Below are 21,454 nucleotides of genomic sequence, written 5' to 3'. Positions count from 1 at the left end.
CCGATCATACAGTCATGAACTGGGCTTCTGCCTGCGGGGTCTTGCTGTGCGAATTTCAGTACGAATCTCGCGTCCCGAGGCCACCGCTTCCCCATTGAATGGGAGGTATTAGATCTTCCTGGGGTTGAACAATTTTTGGAGAAATGTAACCTCGTGAAAAAAAGGCAATGTCAGAAGTAGGATTCTAACCCACGCCTCCAGAGGAGTCTGCGATCTTAACGCAGCGTCTTCGACCGCTCGGCCACCCTGACGAGCTGCAGGAAATGTTATGAACCGTGCACAAACAGACAAAGAACATACAGTGGAGAAGGAGTCCATTCGGCCCATCGAGTCTGCACCGATCCACTTAAGACCTCAATTCCATCCTATCACCCTCACCCCGCAACCCAATAATCCTTCCTACCTTTTTGGACACTAAGGGCAATTACGCATGACCAATTCTCCGAGCCAGCTCGTCTTTATGCCGTGGGAGGAAACCGGAGCACCCGGGGTGAAATTCACGCAGACTTGGGGAGAACGTGCAGACTCCGCACAGTCAGTGACCCAAGCCGGGAATCGAACCTGGAACCCTGGAGCTGTGAAACAACTGTGCTACCTTGCTGCCCAAAATTTCGAAATAAGTTTCTTCTGCGATGGCTGGGAATCGAACCCAGGTCAACTGCTTGGAAGGCAGCTATGCTCACCATTACACCACCATCGCTCACTGAAGAACTTTCAATTCTATCTTCATTGTCATTTCATTTCTAAACAGTTGTGCTTTTCCTATTTTTGAACACCAGCCAGAGTCCTGTATCTGAGTGCCGTCCTTCTCCAAGCCGCTGGGGGTTAAGGAGCTTCGCGTCGTTGCATTGATCAGTTTGCTGCAATCAACAAAGACCGAACTCCCGCCGACCTGTTCCTCACATGAAGATATTGAGAGTCTAAGATCTGAGCGGCGTGAAGGATCCAATTATACAGTTGCATCCTTGCGACTGGAATCTCTCTCCACAGCTGCTTCTGGCGCTGCTTTCACAAACAAGTAGCCAGAAAACCCTTCAGTGTCCAAACAGGAGGACGTTCATCCAGTAAAGGCGGCAGAAGAGTTTTCTGGGAGATGTCGACTGAGACACCTCGACAATCCAACCAGCCAGAATATTTACAACAAGAGACGAGACATTTACCCGGAATCCTGGGATCATTATTAATTCCTCAAATAGAGTCATGAGCAGATTATCCAGTGATGAACTGGGCTTCTGCCTGTGGGGTCTTGCTGTGCGAATATCAGCAGGAGTCTCATTCCAGGAGGCCACCGCTTCCCCATTGAATGGGAGGTATTGGATCGTCCTGGTGTTGCAAATATTGCTGGAGAAACGTAACCACGTGGAGGAAAAGGGAATGTCAGAAGTGGGATTCGAACCCACGCCTCCAGAGGAGACTGCGACCTTAACGCAGCGCCTTCGACCGCTCGGCCATCCTGACGCACTGTGGCCAAAGATATACTCCATGCGCAAATAGATTTAAATTTAATTTTCATCTTCATTTCATTTCAAACTAGATGTGGTTTTACTATTTTTGAACGCCAGCCAGACTCTTGCATCTGAGTGCGATCGTTCTCCAACGCGCTGTGTGTTAAGGAGCTCTCATTTCTGCATTGATCAGTTTGCTCCAATCAACAAAGTCCGTACTGCCGTCTAACTGTTCCTTACACGAAGGTATTACGAGTCTAAGATCTGAGTGGCGGGAAGGATCCAATGAGACAGTTGCATCCTGGCGACTGGAATCTCTCTGCACAGCTGCATCTGGTGCTGCTTTCACAGACAAGTAGCCGAATAACGCCTCCAGTGTCCAAACACGAGGATGTTCATGCTGTAAAGGCGGCAGAAGAACTTTCTGGAAGAAGCCAACTGATTCACGTCCGACAATCCAACCAGCCAGACTATTTACAACAAGGGAAGTGGAAATTTACAAGGAGTCCTGGGATCAGCATTAATTCCTCACCCAGAGTCACTGAGCCGATCATACAGTCATGAACTGGGCTTCTGCCTGCGGGGTCTTGCTGTGCGAATTTCAGTACGAATCTCGCGTCCCGAGGCCACCGCTTCCCCATTGAATGGGAGGTATTAGATCTTCCTGGGGTTGAACAATTTTTGGAGAAATGTAACCTCGTGAAAAAAAGGCAATGTCAGAAGTAGGATTCTAACCCACGCCTCCAGAGGAGTCTGCGATCTTAACGCAGCGTCTTCGACCGCTCGGCCACCCTGACGAGCTGCAGGAAATGTTATGAACCGTGCACAAACAGACAGAGAACATACAGTGGAGAAGGAGTCCATTCGGCCCATCGAGTCTGCACCGATCCACTTAAGACCTCAATTCCATCCTATCACCCTCACCCCGCAACCCAATAATCCTTCCTACCTTTTTGGACACTAAGGGCAATTACGCATGACCAATTCCCGGAGCTAGCTCGTCTTTATGCTGTGGGAGGAAACCGGAGCACCTGGGGTGAAATTCACGCAGACATGGGGAGAACGTGCAGACGCCGCACAGACAGTGACCCAAGCCGGGAATCGAACCTGGAACCCTGGAGCTGTGAAACAACTGTGCTACCTTGCTGCCCAAAATTTCGAAATAAGTTCTTTCTGCGATGGCTGGGAATCGAACCCAGGTCAACTGCTTGGAAGGCAGCTATGCTCACCATTATACCACCATCGCTCACTGAAGAACTTTAAATTCTATCTTCATTGTCATTTCATTTCTAAACAGTTGTGCTTTTCCCATTTTTGAACACCAGCCAGAGTCCTGTATCTGAGAGCGGTCCTTCTCCAAGCCGCTGGGGGTTAAGGAGCTTCGCGTCGTTGCATTGATCAGTTTGCTGCAATCAACAAAGACCGAACTCCCGCCGACCTGTTCCTCACATGAAGATATTGAGAGTCTAAGATCTGAGCGGCGTGAAGGATCCAATTATACAGTTGCATCCTTGCGACTGGAATCTCTCTCCACAGCTGCTTCTGGTGCTGCTTTCACAAACAAGTAGCCAGAAACCCCTTCAGTGTCCAAACAGGAGGACGTTCATCCAGTAAAGGCGGCAGAAGAGTTTTCTGGGAGATGTCGACTGAGACACCTCGAAAATCCAACCAGCCAGACTATTTACAACAAGAGACGAGACATTTACCCGGAATCCTGGGATCATTATTAATTCCTCAAATAGAGTCATGAGCAGATTATCCAGTGATGAACTGGGCTTCTGCCTATGGGGTCTTGCTGTGCGAATATCAGCAGGAATCTCATTCCAGGAGGCCACCGCTTCCCCATTGAATGGGAGGTATTGGATCGTCCGGGTGTTGCAAATTTTGCTGGAGAAACAGAACCACGTGGAGGAAAAGGGAATGTCAGAAGTGGGATTCGAACCCACGCCTCCAGAGGAGACTGCGACCTTAACGCAGCGCCTTCGACCGCTCGGCCATCCTGACGCACTGTGGCCAAAGATATGCTCCATGCGCAAATCGATTTAAATTTAATTTTCATCTTCATTTCATTTCAAACTAGATGTGGTTTTACTATTTTTGAACGCCAGTCAGACTCTTCCATCTCAGTGCGATCGTTCTCCAACACGCTGTGTGTTAAGGAGCTCTCATTTCTGCATTGATCAGTTTGCTCCAATCAACAAAGTCCGTACTGCCGTCTAACTGTTCCTTACACGAAGGTATTAAGAGTCTAAGATCTGGGTGGCGGGAAGGATCCAATGAGACAGTTGCATCCTGGCGACTGGAATCTCTCTGCACAGCTGCATCTGGTGCTGCTTTCACAGAGAAGTAGCCGAATAACGCCTCCAGTGTCCAAACACGAGGATGTTCATGCTGTAAAGGCGGCAGAAGAACTTTCTGGAAGAAGCCAACTGATTCACGTCCGACAATCCAACCAGCCAGACTATTTACAATAATGGAAGTGGAAATTTACCCGGAGTCCTGGGATCAGTATTAATTCCTCAAGCAGAGTCACTGAACAGATCATCCAGTCATGAACTGGGCTTCTGACTGTGGGGTCTTGCTGTGCGAATTTAAGTACGAATCTCGCGTCCCGAGGCCACCGCTTCCCCATTGAATGGGAGGTATTAGATCTTCCTGGGGTTGAACAATTTTTCGAGAAATGTAACCTCGAGGAAAAAAAGGCAATGTCAGAAGTAGGATTCTAACCGACGCCTCCAGAGGAGACTGCGGCCTTAACGCAGCGCCATCGACCGCTCGGCCATCCCGACGAGCTGCAGAAAATGTTATGCTCCGTGCACAAATAGACATAGAACATGCAGTGCAGAAGGAGTCCATTCGGCCTATCGAGTCTGCACCGATCCACGTAAGACCTCAATTCCATCCTATCACCCTCACCCCGCAACCCAATAATCCTTCCTACCTTTTTGGACACTAAGGGCAATTACGCATGACCAATTCTCCGAGCCAGCTCGTCTTTATGCCGTGGGAGGAAACCGGAGCACCCGGGGTGAAATTCACGCAGACTTGGGGAGAACGTGCAGACTCCGCACAGTCAGTGACCCAAGCCGGGAATCGAACCTGGAACCCTGGAGCTGTGAAACAACTGTGCTACCTTGCTGCCCAAAATTTCGGAATAAGTTTCTTCTGCGATGGCTGGGAATCGAACGCAGGTCAACTGCTTGGAAGGCAGCTATGCTCACCATTATACCACCATCGCTCACTGAAGAACTTTAAATTCTATCTTCATTGTCATTTCATTTCTAAACAGTTGTGCTTTTCCTATTTTTGAACACCAGCCAGAGTCCTGTATCTGAGTGCCGTCCTTCTCCAAGCCGCTGGGGGTTAAGGAGCTTCGCGTCGTTGCATTGATCAGTTTGCTGCAATCAACAAAGACCGAACTCCCGCCGACCTGTTCCTCACATGAAGATATTGATAGTCTAAGATCTGAGCGGCGTGAAGGATCCAATTATACAGTTGCATCCTTGCGACTGGAATCTCTCTCCACAGCTGCTTCTGGCGCTGCTTTCACAAACAAGTAGCCAGAAAACCCTTCAGTGTCCAAACAGGAGGACGTTCATCCAGTAAAGGCGGCAGAAGAGTTTTCTGGGAGATGTCGACTGAGACACCTCGACAATCCAACCAGCCAGAATATTTACAACAAGAGACGAGACATTTACCCGGAATCCTGGGATCATTATTAATTCCTCAAATAGAGTCATGAGCAGATTATCCAGTGATGAACTGGGCTTCTGCCTGTGGGGTCTTGCTGTGCGAATATCAGCAGGAGTCTCATTCCAGGAGGCCACCGCTTCCCCATTGAATGGGAGGTATTGGATCGTCCTGGTGTTGCAAATATTGCTGGAGAAACGTAACCACGTGGAGGAAAAGGGAATGTCAGAAGTGGGATTCGAACCCACGCCTCCAGAGGAGACTGCGACCTTAACGCAGCGCCTTCGACCGCTCGGCCATCCTGACGCACTGTGGCCGAAGATATGCTCCATGCGCAAATAGATTTAAATTTAATTTTCATCTTCATTTCATTTCAAACTAGATGTGGTTTTACTATTTTTGAACGCCAGCCAGACTCTTGCATCTGAGTGCGATCGTTCTCCAACGCGCTGTGTGTTAAGGAGCTCTCATTTCTGCATTTATCAGTTTGCTCCAATCAACAAAGTCCGTACTGCCGTCTAACTGTTCCTTACACGAAGGTATTAAGAGTCTACGATCTGAGAGGCGGGAATGATCCAATGAGACAGTTGCATCCTGGCGACTGGAATCTCAGCACAGCTGCATCTGGTGCTGCTTTCACAGACAAGTAGCCGAATAACGCCTCCAGTGCCAAACACGAGGATGTTCATGCTGTAAAGGCGGCAGAAGAACTTTCCGGAAGAAGCCAGCTGATTCACGTCCGACAATCCAACCAGCCAGACTATTTACAACAATGGAAGTGGAAATTTACCCGGAGTCCTGGGATCAGTATTAATTCCTCAACCAGAGTCACTGAGCAGATCATCCAGTCATGAACTGGGCTTCTGACTGTGGGGTCTTGCTGTGCGAATTTAAGTGCGAATCTCGCGTCCCGAGGCCACCGCTTCCCCATTGAATGGGAGGTATGAGATATTCCTGGGGTTGAACAATTATTGGAGAAATGTAACCTCGTGGAAAAAAAGGCAATGTCAGAAGTAGAATTCTAACCCACGCCTCCAGAGGAGACTGCGTCCTTAACGCCGCGCCTTCGGCCGCTCGGCCACCCTGACGAGCTGCAGAAACTGTTATGCTCGGTGCACAAATAGACATAGAACATACAGTGCAGAAGGAGTCCATTCGGCCCATCGAGTCTGCACCGATCCACTTAATACCTCAATTCCATCCTATCACCCTCACCCCGCAGCCCAATAATCCTTCCTAGCTTTTTGGACACGACGGGCAATTACGCATGACCAATTCCCCGAGCCTGCTCGTCTTTATGCCGTGGGAGGAAACCTGAGAACCCGGGGTGAAATTCACGCAGACATGGGGAGAACGTGCAGACTCCGCACACACAGTGACCCAAGCCGGGAATCGAACCTGGAATCCTGGAGCTGTGAAACAACTGTGCGACCTTGCTGCCCAAAATTTCGAAGTAAGTTTTTTCTGCGATGGCTGGGAATCGAACGCAGGTCAACTGCTTGGAAGGCAGCTATGCTCACCATTATACCACCATCACTCACATAAGAACTTTAAATTCTACCTTCATTGTCATTTCATTTGTAATCAGTTGTGCTTTTCCTATTTTTGAACACCAGCCAGAGTCCTGTATCTAAGTGCCGTCCTTCTCCAAGCCGCTGGGTGTTAAGGAGCTTCGCATTGTTGCATTGATCAGTTTGCTGCAATCAACAAAGACCGAACTCCCGCCGACCTGTTCCTCACACGAAGGTATTGAGAATCTAAGATCTGAGCGGCGTGAAGGATCCAATTATACAGTTGCATCCTTGCGACTGGAATCTCTCTCCACAGCTGCTTCTGGTGCTGCTTTCACAAACAATTAGCCAGAAAACCCTTCAGTGTCCAAACAGGAGGACGTTCATCCAGTAAAGGCGGCAGAAGAGTTTTCTGGGAGATGTCGACTGAGACACCTCGACAATCCAACCAGCCAGACTATTTACAACAAGAGACGAGACATTTACCCGGAATCCTGGGATCATTATTAATTCCTCAAATAGAGTCATGAGCAGATTATCCAGTGATGAACTGGGCTTCTGCCTGTGGGGTCTTGCTGTGCGAATATCAACAGGAATCTCATTCCAGGAGGCCACCGCTTACCCATTGAATGGGAGGTATTGGATCGTCCTGGTGTTGCAAAGTTTGCTGGAGAAAGGTAACGACGTGGAGGAAAAGGGAATGTCAGAAGTGGGATTCGAACCCACGCCTCCAGAGGAGACTGCGACCTTAACGCAGCGCCTTCGACCGCTCGGCCATCCTGACGCACTGTGCCCTAAGATATGCTCCATGCGCAAATCGATTTAAATTTAATTTTCATCTTCATTTCATTTCAAACTAGATGTGGTTTTACTATTTTTGAACGCCAGCCAGACTCTTGCATCTGAGTGCGATCGTTCTCCAACGCGCTGTGTGTTAAGGCGCTCTCATTTCTGCATTGATCAGTTTGCTCCAATCAACAAAGTCCGTACTGCCGTCTAACTGTTCCTAACACGAAGGTATTAAGAGTCTAAGATCTGAGTGGCGGGAAGGATCCAATGAGACAGTTGCATCCTGGCGACTGGAATATCTCTGCACAGCTGCATCTGGTGCTGCTTTCACAGACAAGTAGCCGAATTACGCCTCCAGTGTCCAAACACGAGGATGTTCATGCTGTAAAGGCGGCAGAAGAACTTTCTGGAAGAAGCCAGCTGATTCACGTCCGACAATCCAACCAGCCAGACTATTTCCAACAATGGAAGTGGAAATTTACCCGGAGTCCTGGGATCAGTATTAATTCCTCAACCAGAGTCACTGAGCAGATCATCCAGTCATGAACTGGGCTTCTGACTGTGGGGTCTTGCTGTGCGAATTTAAGTACGAATCTCGCGTCCCGAGGCCACCGCTTCCCCATTGAATGGGAGGTATTAGATCTTCCTGGGGTTGAACAATTTTTGGAGAAATGTAACCTCGAGGAAAAAAAGGCAATGTCAGAAGTACGATTCTAACCCAAGCCTCCAGAGGAGACTGCGGCCTTAACGCAGCGCCTTCGACCGCTCGGCCATCCTGACGAGCTGCAGAAAATGTTATGCTCCGTGCACAAATAGACATAGAACATGCAGTGCAGAAGGAGTCCATTCGGCCTATCGAGTCTGCACCGATCCACGTAAGACCTCAATTCCATCCTATCACCCTCACCCCGCAACCCAATAATCCTTCCTACCTTTTTGGACACTAAGGGCAATTACGCATGACCAATTCCCCGAGCCAGCTCGTCTTTATGCCGTGGGAGGAAACCGGAGCACCCGGGGTGAAATTCACGCAGACTTGGGGAGAACGTGCAGACTCCGCACAGTCAGTGACCCAAGCCGGGAATCGAACCTGGAACCCTGGAGCTGTGAAACAACTGTGCTACCTTGCTGCCCAAAATTTCGAAATAAGTTTTTTCTGCGATGGCTGGGAATCGAACCCAGGTCAACTGCTTGGAAGGCAGCTATGCTCACCATTATACCACCATCGCTCACTGAAGAACTTTAAATTCTATCTTCATTGTCATTTCATTTCTAAACAGTTGTGCTTTTCCTATTTTTGAACACCAGCCAGAGTCCTGTATCTGAGTGCCGTCCTTCTCCAAGCCGCTGGGGGTTAAGGAGCTTCGCGTCGTTGCATTGATCAGTTTGCTGCAATCAACAAAGACCGAACTCCCGCCGACCTGTTCCTCACATGAAGATATTGAGAGTCTAAGATCTGAGCGGCGTGAAGGATCCAATTATACAGTTGCATCCTTGCGACTGGAATCTCTCTCCACAGCTGCTTCTGGTGCTGCTTTCACAAACAAATAGCCAGAAACCCCTTCAGTGTCCAAACAGGAGGACGTTCATCCAGTAAAGGCGGCAGAAGAGTTTTCTGGGAGATGTCGACTGAGACACCTCGACAATCCAACCAGCCAGACTATTTACAACAAGAGACGAGACATTTACCCGGAATCCTGGGATCATTATTAATTCCTCAAATAGAGTCATGAGCAGATTATCCAGTGATGAACTGGGCTTCTGCCTGTGGGGTCTTGCTGTGCGAATATCAGCAGGAGTCTCATTCCAGGAGGCCACCGCTTCCCCATTGAATGGGAGGTATTGGATCGTCCTGGTGTTGCAAATATTGCTGGAGAAACGTAACCACGTGGAGGAAAAGGGAATGTCAGAAGTGGGATTCGAACCCACGCCTCCAGAGAAGACTGCGACCTTAACGCAGCGCCTTCGACCGCTCGGCCATCCTGACGCACTGTGGCAAAAGATATGCTCCATGCGCAAATCGATTTAAATTTAATTTTCATCTTCATTTCATTTCAAACTAGATGTGGTTTTACTATTTTTGAACGCCAGCCAGACTCTTGCATCTGAGTGCGATCGTTCTCCAACGCGCTGTGTGTTAAGGAGCTCTCATTTCTGCATTTATCAGTTTGCTCCAATCAACAAAGTCCGTACTGCCGTCTAACTGTTCCTTACACGAAGGTATTAAGAGTCTAAGATCTGAGAGGCGGGAAGGATCCAATGAGACAGTTGCATCCTGGCGACTGGAATCTCTGCACAGCTGCATCTGGTGCTGCTTTCACAGACAAGTAGCCGAATAACGCCTCCAGTGCCAAACACGAGGATGTTCATGCTGTAAAGGCGGCAGAAGAACTTTCCGGAAGAAGCCAGCTGATTCACGTCCGACAATCCAACCAGCCAGACTATTTACAACAATGGAAGTGGAAATTTACCCGGAGTCCTGGGATCAGTATTAATTCCTCAACCAGAGTCACTGAGCAGATCATCCAGTCATGAACTGGGCTTCTGACTGTGGGGTCTTGCTGTGCGAATTTAAGTACGAATCTCGCGTCCCGAGGCCACCGCTTCCCCATTGAATGGGAGGTATGAGATATTCCTGGGGTTGAACAATTATTGGAGAAATGTAACCTCGTGGAAAAAAAGGCAATGTCAGAAGTAGAATTCTAACCCACGCCTCCAGAGGAGACTGCGTCCTTAACGCCGCGCCTTGGGCCGCTCGGCCACCCTGACGAGCTGCAGAAACTGTTATGCTCGGTGCACAAATAGACATAGAACATACAGTGCAGAAGGAGTCCATTCGGCCCATCGAGTCTGCACCGATCCACTTAATACCTCAATTCCATCCTATCACCCTCACCCCGCAACCCAATAATCCTTCCTAGCTTTTTGGACACGAAGGGCAATTACGCTTGACCAATTCCCCTAGCCTGCTCGTCTTTATGCCGTGGGAGGAAACCGGACAACCCGGGGTGAAATTCACGCAGACTTGGGGAGAACGTGCAGACTCCGCACAGTCAGTGACCCAAGCCGGGAATCGAACCTGGAACCCTGGAGCTGTGAAACAACTGTGCGACCTTGCTGCCCAAAATTTCGAAGTAAGTTTTTTCTGCGATGGCTGGGAATCGAACGCAGGTCAACTGCTTGGAAGGTTGCTATGCTCACCATTACACCACCATCACTCACAGAAGAACTTTAAATTCTACCTTCATTGTCATTTCATTTGTAATCAGTTGTGCTTTTCCTATTTTTGAACACCAGCCAGAGTCCTGTATCTGAGTGCCGTCCTTGTCCAAGCCGCTGGGCGTTCAGGAGCTTCGCATTGTTGCATTGATCAGTTTGCTGCAATCAACAAAGACCGAACTCCCGCCGACCTGTTCCTCACACGAAGGTATTGAGAATCTAAGATCTGAGCGGCGTGAAGGATCCAATTATACAGTTGCATCCTTGCGACTGGAATCTCTCTCCACAGCTGCTTCTGGTGCTGCTTTCACAAACAAGTAGCCAGAAAACCCTTCAGTGTCCAAACAGGAGGACGTTCATCCAGTAAAGGCGGCAGAAGAGTTTTCTGGGAGATGCCGACTGAGACACCTCGACAATCCAACCAGCCAGACTATTTACAACAAGAGACGAGACATTTACCCGGAATCTTGGGATCATTATTAATTCCTCAAATAGAGTCATCAGCAGATTATCCAGTGATGAACTGGGCTTCTGCCTGTGGGGTCTTGCTGTGCGAATATCAGCAGGAGTCTCATTCCAGGAGGCCACCGCTTCCCCATTGAATGGGAGGTATTGGATCGTCCTGGTGTTGCAAATATTGCTGGAGAAAGGTAACGACGTGGAGGAAAAGGGAATGTCAGAAGTGGGATTCGAACCCACGCCTCCAGAGGAGACTGCGACCTTAACGCAGCGCCTTCGACCGCTCGGCAATCCTGACGCACTGTGGCCAAAGATATGCTCCATGCACAAATCAATTTAAATTTAATTTTCATCTTCATTTCATTTCAAACTAGATGTGGTTTTACTATTTTTGAACGCCAGCCAGACTCTTGCATCTGAGTGCGATCGTTCTCCAACGCGCTGTGTGTTAAGGAGCTCTCATTTCTGCATTGATCAGTTTGCTCCAATCAACAAAGTCCGTACTGCCGTCTAACTATTCCTTACACGAAGGTATTAAGAGTCTAAGATCTGAGAGGCGGGAAGGATCCAATGAGACAGTTGCATCCTGGCGACTGGAATCTCAGCACAGCTGCATCTGGTGCTGCTTTCACAGACAAGTAGCCGAATAACGCCTCCAGTGCCAAACACGAGGATGTTCATGCTGTAAAGGCGGCAGAAGAACTTTCCGGAAGAAGCCAGCTGATTCACGTCCGACAATCCAACCAGCCAGACAATTTCCAACAATGGAAGTGGAAATTTACCCGGAGTCCTGGGATCAGTATTAATTCCTCAACCAGAGTCACTGAGCAGATCATCCAGTCATGAACTGGGCTTCTGACTGTGGGGTCTTGCTGTGCGAATGTAAGTACGAATCTCGCGTCCCGAGGCCACCGCTTCCCCATTGAATGGGAGGTATGAGATATTCCTGGGGTTGAACAATTATTGGAGAAATGTAACCTCGTGGAAAAAAAGGCAATGTCAGAAGTAGAATTCTAACCCACGCCTCCAGAGGAGACTGCGTCCTTAACGCCGCGCCTTCGGCCGCTCGGCCACCCTGACGAGCTGCAGAAACTGTTATGCTCGGTGCACAAATAGACATAGAACATACAGTGCAGAAGGAGTCCATTCGGCCCATCGAGTCTGCACCGATCCACTTAATACCTCAATTCCATCCTATCACCCTCACCCCGCAACCCAATAATCCTTCCTAGCTTTTTGGACACGAAGGGCAATTACGCTTGACCAATTCCCCTAGCCTGCTCGTCTTTATGCCGTGGGAGGAAACCGGAGAACCCGGGGTGAAATTCACGCAGACATGGGGAGAACGTGCAGACTCCGCACACACAGTGACCCAAGCCGGGAATCGAACCTGGAACCCTGGAGCTGTGAAACAACTGTGCGACCTTGCTGCCCAAAATTTCGAAGTAAGTTTTTTCTGCGATGGTTGGGAATCGAACGCAGGTCAACTGCTTGGAAGGCTGCTATGCTCACCATTACACCACCATCACTCACAGAAGAACTTTAAATTCTACCTTCATTGTCATTTCATTTGTAATCAGTTGTGCTTTTCCTATTTTTGAACACCAGCCAGAGTCCTGTATCTGAGTGCCGTCCTTGTCCAAGCCGCTGGGCGTTCAGGAGCTTCGCATTGTTGCATTGATCAGTTTGCTGCAATCAACAAAGACCGAACTCCCGCCGACCTGTTCCTCACACGAAGGTATTAAGAATCTAAGATCTGAGCGGCGTGGAGGATCCAATTATACAGTTGCATCCTTGCGACTGGAATCTCTCTCCACAGCTGCTTCTGGTGCTGCTTTCACAAACAAGTAGCCAGAAAACCCTCAGTGTCCAAACAGGAGGACGTTCATCCAGTAAAGGCGGCAGAAGGGTTTTCTGGGAGATGTCGACTGAGACACCTCGACAATCCAACCAGCCAGACTATTTACAACAAGAGACGAGACATTTACCCGGAATCCTGGGATCATTATTCATTCCTCAAATAGAGTCATGAGCAGATTATCCAGTGATGAACTGAGCTTCTGCCTGTGGGGTCTTGCTGTGCGAATATCAGCAGGAATCTGATTCCAGAAGGCCACCGCTTACCCATTGAATGGGAGGTATTGGATCTTCCTGGCGCTGCAAATTTTGCTATAGAAACGTAACCACGTGGGTGAAAAGTTAATGTCAGAAGTGGAATTCGAACCCACGCCTCCAGAGGAGAGTGCGACCTTAACGCAGCGCTCTCGACCGCTCGGCCATCCTGACGCACTGTGGCCAAAGATATGCTGCATGCGCAAATCGATTTAAATTTAATTTTCACCTTCATTTCATTTCAAACTAAGAACAAAGAACAAAGAAACGTACAGCACAGGAACAGGCCCTTCGGCCCTCCAAGCCCGTGCCGACCATACTGCCCGACGAAACTACAATCTTCTACACTTCCTGGGTCCGTATCCTTCTATTCCCATCCTATTCATATATTTGTCAAGATGCCCCTTAAATGTCCCTATCGTCCCTGCTTCCACTACCTCCTCCGGTAGCGAGTACCAGGTACCCACTCGCCTCTGCGTAAAAAACTTGCCTCGTACATCTACTCTAAACCTTGCCCCTCTCACCTTAAACCTATGCCCCCTAGTAATTGACCCCTCTACCCTGGGGAAAAGCCTCTGACTATCCACTCTGTCTATGCCCCTCATAATTTTGTATACCTCTATCAGGTCGCCCCTCAACCTCCTTCGTTCCAGTGAGAACAAACCGAGTTTATTCAACCGCTCCTCATAGCTTATGCCCTCCATACCAGGCAACATTCTGGTAAATCTCTTCTGCACCCTCTCTAAAGCCTCCACATCCTTCTGGTAGTGTGGCGACCAGAATTGAACACTATACTCCAAGTGTGGCCTAACTAAGGTTCTATACAGCTGCAACATGACTTGCCAATTCTTATACTCAATGCCCCGGCCAATGAAGGCAAGCATGCCGTATGCCTTCTTGACTACCTTCTCCACGTGTGTTGCCCCTTTCAATGACCTGTGGACCTGTACTCCTAGATCTCTTTGACTTTCAATACTCTTGAGGGTTCTACCATTCACTGTATATTCCCTGTATATTCCAGATGTGGTTTTACTATTTTTGAACGCCAGTCAGACTCTTGCATCTGAGTGCGATCGTTCTCCAACACGCTGTGTGTTAAGGAGCTCTCATTTCTGCATTGATCAGTTCGCTCCAATCAACAAAGTCCGTACTGCCGTCTAACTGTTCCTTACACGAAGGTATTAAGGGTCTAAGATCTGAGTGGCGGGAAGGATCCAATGAGACAGTTGCATCCTGGCGACTGGAATATCTCTGCACAGCTGCATCTGGTTCTGCTTTCACAGACAAGTAGCCGAATAACGCCTCCAGTGTCCAAACACGAGGATGTTCATGCTGTAAAGGCGGCAGATGAACTTTCTGGAAGAAGCCAACTGATTCACGTCCGACAATCCAACCAGCCAGACTATTTACAACAAGGGAAGTGGAAATTTACCCGGAGTCCTGGGATCAGTATTAATTCCTCAACCAGAGTCACTGAGCAGATCATCCAGTCATGAACTGGGCTGCTGACTGTGGGGTCTTGCTGTGCGAATTTAAGTAAGAATCTCGCGTCCCGAGGCCGCCGCTTCCCCATTGAATGGGAGGTATGAGATCTTCCTGGGGTTGAACAATTTTTGGAGAAATGTAACCTCGTGGAAAAAAAGGCAATGTCAAAAGTTGGATTCTAACCCACGCCTCCAGAGGAGACTGCGTCCTTAACGCCGCGCCTTCGACCGCTCGGCCACCCTGACGAGCTGCAGAAACTGTTATGCTCGGTGCACAAATAGACATAGAACATACAGTGCAGAAGGAGTCCATTCGGCCCATCGAGTCTGCACCGATCCACTTACGACCTCAATTCCATCCTATCACCCTCACCCCGCAACCCAATAATCCTTCCTACATTTTTGGACACTAAGGGCAATTACGCATGACCAATTCCCCGAGCCAGCTCGTCTTTATGCCGCGGGAGGAAACCGGAGCACCCGTGATGAAATTCACGCAGACATGGGGAGAACGTGCAGACTCCGCACAGACAGTGACCCAAGCCGGGAATCGAACCTGGAACCCTGGAGCTGTGAAACTACTGTGCCACCTTGCTGCCCAAAATTTCGAAAAACTTTTTTCTGCGATGGCCGGTAATCGAACCCAGGTCAACTGCTTGGAAGGCAGCTATGCTCACCATTATACCACCATCGCTCACTGAAGAACTTTAAATTCTATCTTCATTGTCATTTCATTTCTAATCAGTTGTGCTTTTCCTATTTTTGAACACCAGTCAGAGACCTGTATCTGAGTGCCGTCCTTCTCCAAGCCGCTGGGCGTTAAGGAGCTTCGCATTGTTGCATTGAACAGTTTGCTGCAATCAACAAAGACCGAACTGCCGCCGACCTGTTCCTCACACGAAGGTATTGAGAGTCTAAGATCTGAGCGGCGTGAAGGATCCAATTATACAGTTGCATCCTTGCGACTGGAATCTCTCTCCACAGCTGCTTCTGGTGCTGCTTTCACAAACAAGTAGCCAGAAAACCCTTCAGTGTCCAAACAGGAGGACGTTCATCCAGTAAAGGCGGCAGAAGAGTTTTCTGGGAGATGTCGACTGAGACACCTCGACAATCCAACCAGCCAGACTATTTACAACAAGAGACGAGACATTTACCCGGAATCCTGGGATCATTATTAATTCCTCAAATAGAGTCATGAGCAGATTATCCAGTGATGAACTGGGCTTCTGCCTGTGGGGTCTTGCTGTGCGAATATCAGCAGGAATCTCATTCCAGGAGGCCACCGCTTCCCCATTGAATGGGAGGTATTGGATCGTCCTGGTGTGGCAAATTTTGCTGGAGAAATGTAAACACGTGGAGGAAAAGGGAATGTCAGAAGTGGGATTCGAACCCACGCCTCCAGAGGAGACTGCGACCTTAACGCAGCGCCTTCGACCGCTCGGCCATCCTGACGCACTGTGGCCAAAAATATGCTCCATGCGCAAATCGATTTAAATTTAATTTTCATCTTCATTTCATTTCAAACTAGATGTGGTTTTACTGTCTTTGAACGCAAGCCAGACTCTTGCATCTGAGTGCGATCGTTCTCCAACACGCTGTGTGTTAAGGAGCTCTCATTTCTGCATTGATCAGTTTGCTCCAATCAACAAAGTCCGTACTGCCGTCTAACTGTTCCTTACACGAAGGTATTAAGAGTCTAAGATCTGAGTGGCGGGAAGGATCCAATGAGACAGTTGCATCCTGGCGACTGGAATCTCTCTGCACAGCTGCATCTGGTGCTGCTTTCACAGACAAGTAGCCGAATAACGCCTCCAGTGTCCAAACACGAGGATGTTCATGCTGTAAAGGCGGCAGATGAACTTTCTGGAAGAAGCCAACTGATTCACGTCCGACAATCCAACAAGCCAGACTATTTACAACAATGGAAGTGGAAATTTACCCGGAGTCCTGGGATCAGTATTAATTCCTCAACCAGAGTCACGGAGCAGATCATCCAGTCATGAACTGGGCTTCTGACTGTGGGGTCTTGCTGTGCGAATTTAAGTACGAATCTCGCGTCCCGAGGCCACCGCTTCCCCATTGAATGGGAGGTATTAGATCTTCCTGGGGTTGAACAATTTTTGGAGAAATGTAACCTCGAGGAAAAAAAGGCAATGTCAGAAGTAGGATTCTAACCTACGCCTCCAGAGGAGACTGCGGCCTTTACGCAGCGCCTTCGACGGCTCGGCCATCCTGACGAGCTGCAGAAAATGTTATGCTCCGTGCACAAATAGACATAGAACATGCAGTGCAGAAGGAGTCCATTCGGCCTATCGAGCCTGCACCGATCCACTTAAGACCTCAATTCCATCCTATCACCCTCACCCCGCAACCAAATAATCCTTCCTAACTTTTTGGACACTAAGGGCAATTAGGCATGACCAATTCCCCTAGCCAGCTCGTCTTTATGCTGTGGGAGGAAACCGGAGCACCCGGGTTGAAATTCACGCAGACATGGGGAGAACGTGCAGACTCCGCACAGACAGTGACCCAAGCCGGGAATCGAACCTGGAACCCTGGAGCTGTGAAACTACTGTGCCACCTTGCTGCCCAAAATTTCGAAATACTTTTTTCTGCGATGGCCGGTAATCGAACCCAGGTCAACTGCTTGGAAGGCAGCTATGCTCACCATTATACCACCATCGCTCACTGAAGAACTTTAAATTCTATCTTCATTGTCATTTCATTTCTAATCAGTTGTGCTTTTCCTATTTTTGAACACCAGCCAGAGACCTGTATCTGAGTGCCGTCCTTCTCCAAACCGCTGGGCGTTAAGGAGCTTCGCATTGTTGCATTGAACAGTTTGCTGCAATCAACAAAGACCGAACTCCCGCCGACCTGTTCCTCACACGAAGGTATTGAGAGTCTAAGATCTGAGCGGCGTGAAGGATCCAATTATACAGTTGCATCCTTGCGACTGGAATCTCTCTCCACAGCTGCTTCTGGTGCTGCTTTCACAAACAAGTAGCCAGAAAACCCTTCAGTGTCCAAACAGGAGGACGTTCATCCAGTAAAGGCGGCAGAAGAGTTTTCTGGGAGATGTCGACTGAGACACCTCGACAATCCAACCAGCCAGACTATTTACAACAAGAGACGAGACATTTACCCGGAATCCTGGGATCATTATTAATTCCTCAAATAGAGTCATGAGCAGATTATCCAGTGATGAACTGGGCTTCTGCCTGTGGGGTCTTGCTGTGCGAATATCAGCAGGAGTCTCATTCCAGGAGGCCACCGCTTCCCCATTGAATGGGAGGTATTGGATCGTCCTGGTGTTGCAAATTTTGCTGGAGAAACGTAAACACGTGGAGGAAAAGGGAATGTCAGAAGTGGGATTCGAACCCACGCCTCCAGAGGAGACTGCGACCTTAACGCAGCGCCTTCGACCGCTCGGCCATCCTGACGCACTGTGGCCAAAAATATGCTCCATGCGCAAATCGATTTAAATTTAATTTTCATCTTAATTTCATTTCAAACTAGATGTGGTTTTACTGTCTTTGAACGCCAGCCAGACTCTTGCATCTGAGTGCGATCGTTCTCCAACACGCTGTGTGTTAAGGAGCTCTCATTTCTGCATTGATCAGTTTGCTCCAATCAACAAAGCCCGTACTGCCGTCTAACTGTTCCTGACACGAAGGTATTAAGAGTCTAATATCTGAGTGGCGGGAAGGATCCAATGAGACAGTTGCATCCTGGCGACTGGAATCTCTCTGCACAGCTGCATCTGGTGCTGCTTTCACAGACAAGTAGCCGAATAACGCCTCCAGTGTCCAAACACGAGGATGTTCATGCTGTAAAGGCGGCAGATGAACTTTCTGGAAGAAGCCAACTGATTCACGTCCGACAATCCAACAAGCCAGACTATTTACAACAATGGAAGTGGAAATTTACCCGGAGTCCTGGGATCAGTATTAATTCCTCAACCAGAGTCACGGAGCAGATCATCCAGTCATGAACTGGGTTTCTGACTGTGGGGTCTTGCTGTACGAACTTAAGTACGAATCTCGCGACCCGAGGCCACCGCTTCCCCATTGAATGGGAGGTATGAGATCTTCCTGGGGTTGAACAATTTTTGGAGAAATGTAACCTCGTGGAAAAAAAGGCAATGTCAGAAGTAGGATTCTAACGCACGCCTCCAGAGGAGACTGCGTCCTTAACGCCGCGTCTTCGACCGCTTGGCCACCCTGACGAGCTGCAGAATCTGTTATGCTCGGTGCACAAATAGACATAGAACATACAGTGCAGAAGGAGTCCATTCGGCCCATCGAGTCTGCACCGATCCACTTAAGACCTCAATTCCATCCTATCACCCTCACCCCGCAACCCAATAATTCTTCCTACCTTTTTGGACACTAAGGGCAATTACGCATGACGAATTCCCCGAGCCAGCTCGTCTTTATGCCGTGGGAGGAAACCGGAGCACCCGGGGTGAAATTCACGCAGACATGGGGAGAACGTGCAGACTCCGCACAGACAGTGACCCAAGCCGGGAATCGAACCTGGAACCTGGAGCTGTGAAACAACTGTGCTACCTTGCTGCCCAAAATTTCGAAATATGCTTTTTCTGCGATGGCTGGGAATCGAACCCAGGTCAACTGCTTGGAAGGCAGCTATGCTCACCATTATACCACCATCGCTCACTGAAGAACTTTAAATTCTATCTTCATTGTCATTTCATTTCTAATCAGTTGTGCTTTTCCTATTTTTGAACACCAGCCAGAGTCCTGTATCTGAGTGCCGTCCTTCTCCAAGCCGCTGGGGGTTAAGGAGCTTCGCGTCGTTGCATTGATCAGTTTGCTGCAATCAACAAAGACCGAACTCCCGCCGACCTGTTCCTCACATGAAGATATTGAGAGTCTAAGATCTGAGCGGCGTGAAGGATCCAATTATACAGTTGCATCCTTGCGACTGAAATCTCTCTCCACAGCTGCTTCTGGTGCTGCTTTCACAAACAAGTAGACAGAAAACCCTCCAGTGTCCAAACAGGAGGACATTCATCCAGTAAATGCGGCAGAAGAGTTTTCTGGGAGATGTCGACTGAGACACCTCGACAATCCAACCAGCCAGACTATTTACAACAAGAGACGAGACATTTACCCGGAATCCTGGGATCATTATTAATTCCTCAAATAGAGTCGTGAGCAGATTATCCAGTGATGAACTGGGCTTCTGCTTGTGGGGTCTTGCTGTGCGAATATCAGCTGGAATCTCATTCCAGGAGGCCACCGCTTACCCATTGAATGGGAGGTATTGAATCGTACTGGTGTTGCAAATTTTGCTGGACAAACGTAACCACGTGGAGGAAAAGGGAATGTCAGAAGTGGGTATCGGACCCACGCCTCCAGAGGAGACTGCGACCTTAACGCAGTGCCTTCGACCGCTCGGCCATCCTGACGCACTGTGGTAAACGATATGCTCCATGCGCAAATCGATTTAAATTTAATTTTCATCTTCATTTCATTTCAAACTAGATGTGGTTTTACTATTTTTGAACGCCAGCCAGACTCTTGCATCTGAGTGCGATCGTTCTCCAACGCGCTGTGTGTTAAGGAGCTCTCACTTCTGCATTGATCAGTTTGCTCCAATCAACAAAGTCCGTACTGCCGTCTAACTGTTCCTTACACGAAGGTATTAAGAGTCTAAGATCTGGGTGGCGGGAAGGATCCAATGAGACAGTTGCATCCTGGCGACTGGAATCTCTCTGCACAGCTGCATCTGGTGCTGCTTTCACAGAAAATTAGCCGAATAACGCCTCCAGTGCCAAACACGAGGATGTTCATGCTGTAAAGGCGGCAGAAGAACTTTCTGGAAGAAGCCAGCTGATTCACGTCCGACAATCCAACCAGCCAGACTATTTACAACAATGGAAGTGGAAATTTACCCGGAGTCCTGGGATCAGTATTAATTCCTCAACCAGAGTTACGGAGCAGATCATCCAGTCATGAACTGGGCTTCTGACTGTGGGGTCTTGCTGTACGAATTTAAGTACGAATCTCGCGTCCCGAGGCCACCGCTTCCCCATTGAATGGGAGGTATGAGATCTTCCTGGGGTTGAACAATTTTTGGAGAAATGTAACCTCGTGGAAAAAAAGGCAATGTCAGAAGTAGGATTCTAACGCACGCCTCCAGAGGAGACTGCGTCCTTAATGCCGCGCCTTCGACCGCCCGGCCACCCTGACGAGCTGCAGAAACTGTTATGCTCGGTGCACAAATAGACATAGAACATACAGTGCAGAAGGAGTCCATTCGGCCCATCGAGTCTGCACCGATCCACTTAAGACCTCAATTCCATCCTATCACCCTCACCCCGCAACCCAATAATCCTTCCTACCTTTTTGGACACTAATGGCAATTACGCATGACCAATTCCCCTAGCCAGCTCGTCTTTATGCCGTGGGAGGAAACCGGAGCACCCGTGGTGAAATTCACGCAGACATGGGGAGAACGTGCAGACTCCGCACAGACAGTGACCCAAGCCGGGAATCGAACCTGGAACCCTGGAGCTGTGAAACAACTGTGCTACCTTGCTGCCCAAAATTTCGAAATAAGTTTCTTCTGCGATGGCTGGGAATCGAACCCAGGTCAACAGCTTGGAAGGCAGATATGCTCACCATTATACCACCATCGCTCACTGACGAACTTCAAATTCTATCTTCATTGTCATTTCATTTCTAATCAGTTGTGCTTTTCCTATTTTTGAACACCA

At 48.8% G+C, this 21,454-nt stretch overlaps 20 non-coding genes across 20 annotated transcripts; all 20 read right to left on the bottom strand.

Annotated features, from left to right (window-relative positions):
• Nucleotides 1-168: 168 nt before the first annotated feature.
• trnal-aag (transfer RNA leucine (anticodon AAG)) lies at nucleotides 169-251 on the bottom strand. The gene has a single exon. It is a non-coding gene; the product is annotated as a tRNA-Leu (tRNA).
• A 377-nt stretch (nucleotides 252-628) lies between these two features.
• Nucleotides 629-700, bottom strand: trnag-ucc (transfer RNA glycine (anticodon UCC)). The gene has a single exon. It is a non-coding gene; the product is annotated as a tRNA-Gly (tRNA).
• Nucleotides 701-1,375: 675 nt separating this feature from the next.
• trnal-aag (transfer RNA leucine (anticodon AAG)) lies at nucleotides 1,376-1,458 on the bottom strand. The gene has a single exon. It is a non-coding gene; the product is annotated as a tRNA-Leu (tRNA).
• A 701-nt stretch (nucleotides 1,459-2,159) lies between these two features.
• Nucleotides 2,160-2,242, bottom strand: trnal-aag (transfer RNA leucine (anticodon AAG)). The gene has a single exon. It is a non-coding gene; the product is annotated as a tRNA-Leu (tRNA).
• A 377-nt stretch (nucleotides 2,243-2,619) lies between these two features.
• On the bottom strand, nucleotides 2,620-2,691 carry trnag-ucc (transfer RNA glycine (anticodon UCC)). Its single transcript has one exon. It is a non-coding gene; the product is annotated as a tRNA-Gly (tRNA).
• Nucleotides 2,692-3,366: 675 nt separating this feature from the next.
• trnal-aag (transfer RNA leucine (anticodon AAG)) lies at nucleotides 3,367-3,449 on the bottom strand. Its single transcript has one exon. It is a non-coding gene; the product is annotated as a tRNA-Leu (tRNA).
• Nucleotides 3,450-4,151: 702 nt separating this feature from the next.
• trnal-aag (transfer RNA leucine (anticodon AAG)) lies at nucleotides 4,152-4,234 on the bottom strand. The gene has a single exon. It is a non-coding gene; the product is annotated as a tRNA-Leu (tRNA).
• A 377-nt stretch (nucleotides 4,235-4,611) lies between these two features.
• trnag-ucc (transfer RNA glycine (anticodon UCC)) lies at nucleotides 4,612-4,683 on the bottom strand. Its single transcript has one exon. It is a non-coding gene; the product is annotated as a tRNA-Gly (tRNA).
• A 675-nt stretch (nucleotides 4,684-5,358) lies between these two features.
• trnal-aag (transfer RNA leucine (anticodon AAG)) lies at nucleotides 5,359-5,441 on the bottom strand. Its single transcript has one exon. It is a non-coding gene; the product is annotated as a tRNA-Leu (tRNA).
• Nucleotides 5,442-7,347: 1,906 nt separating this feature from the next.
• trnal-aag (transfer RNA leucine (anticodon AAG)) lies at nucleotides 7,348-7,430 on the bottom strand. The gene has a single exon. It is a non-coding gene; the product is annotated as a tRNA-Leu (tRNA).
• Nucleotides 7,431-8,592: 1,162 nt separating this feature from the next.
• trnag-ucc (transfer RNA glycine (anticodon UCC)) lies at nucleotides 8,593-8,664 on the bottom strand. The gene has a single exon. It is a non-coding gene; the product is annotated as a tRNA-Gly (tRNA).
• A 675-nt stretch (nucleotides 8,665-9,339) lies between these two features.
• Nucleotides 9,340-9,422, bottom strand: trnal-aag (transfer RNA leucine (anticodon AAG)). The gene has a single exon. It is a non-coding gene; the product is annotated as a tRNA-Leu (tRNA).
• A 1,906-nt stretch (nucleotides 9,423-11,328) lies between these two features.
• On the bottom strand, nucleotides 11,329-11,411 carry trnal-aag (transfer RNA leucine (anticodon AAG)). Its single transcript has one exon. It is a non-coding gene; the product is annotated as a tRNA-Leu (tRNA).
• Nucleotides 11,412-15,331: 3,920 nt separating this feature from the next.
• On the bottom strand, nucleotides 15,332-15,403 carry trnag-ucc (transfer RNA glycine (anticodon UCC)). The gene has a single exon. It is a non-coding gene; the product is annotated as a tRNA-Gly (tRNA).
• A 675-nt stretch (nucleotides 15,404-16,078) lies between these two features.
• Nucleotides 16,079-16,161, bottom strand: trnal-aag (transfer RNA leucine (anticodon AAG)). Its single transcript has one exon. It is a non-coding gene; the product is annotated as a tRNA-Leu (tRNA).
• Nucleotides 16,162-17,322: 1,161 nt separating this feature from the next.
• Nucleotides 17,323-17,394, bottom strand: trnag-ucc (transfer RNA glycine (anticodon UCC)). The gene has a single exon. It is a non-coding gene; the product is annotated as a tRNA-Gly (tRNA).
• Nucleotides 17,395-18,069: 675 nt separating this feature from the next.
• Nucleotides 18,070-18,152, bottom strand: trnal-aag (transfer RNA leucine (anticodon AAG)). Its single transcript has one exon. It is a non-coding gene; the product is annotated as a tRNA-Leu (tRNA).
• Nucleotides 18,153-19,313: 1,161 nt separating this feature from the next.
• trnag-ucc (transfer RNA glycine (anticodon UCC)) lies at nucleotides 19,314-19,385 on the bottom strand. The gene has a single exon. It is a non-coding gene; the product is annotated as a tRNA-Gly (tRNA).
• Nucleotides 19,386-20,060: 675 nt separating this feature from the next.
• On the bottom strand, nucleotides 20,061-20,143 carry trnal-aag (transfer RNA leucine (anticodon AAG)). The gene has a single exon. It is a non-coding gene; the product is annotated as a tRNA-Leu (tRNA).
• A 1,161-nt stretch (nucleotides 20,144-21,304) lies between these two features.
• On the bottom strand, nucleotides 21,305-21,376 carry trnag-ucc (transfer RNA glycine (anticodon UCC)). The gene has a single exon. It is a non-coding gene; the product is annotated as a tRNA-Gly (tRNA).
• Between the last annotated feature and the right edge of the window lie 78 nt (nucleotides 21,377-21,454).

The sequence above is a fragment of the Scyliorhinus torazame genome, chromosome 24 (assembly GCF_047496885.1).
Source record: "Scyliorhinus torazame isolate Kashiwa2021f chromosome 24, sScyTor2.1, whole genome shotgun sequence".
NCBI classification, from domain to species: Eukaryota; Metazoa; Chordata; class Chondrichthyes; order Carcharhiniformes; family Scyliorhinidae; genus Scyliorhinus; species Scyliorhinus torazame.
This window is presented reverse-complemented; position numbering and strand designations above follow the sequence as displayed.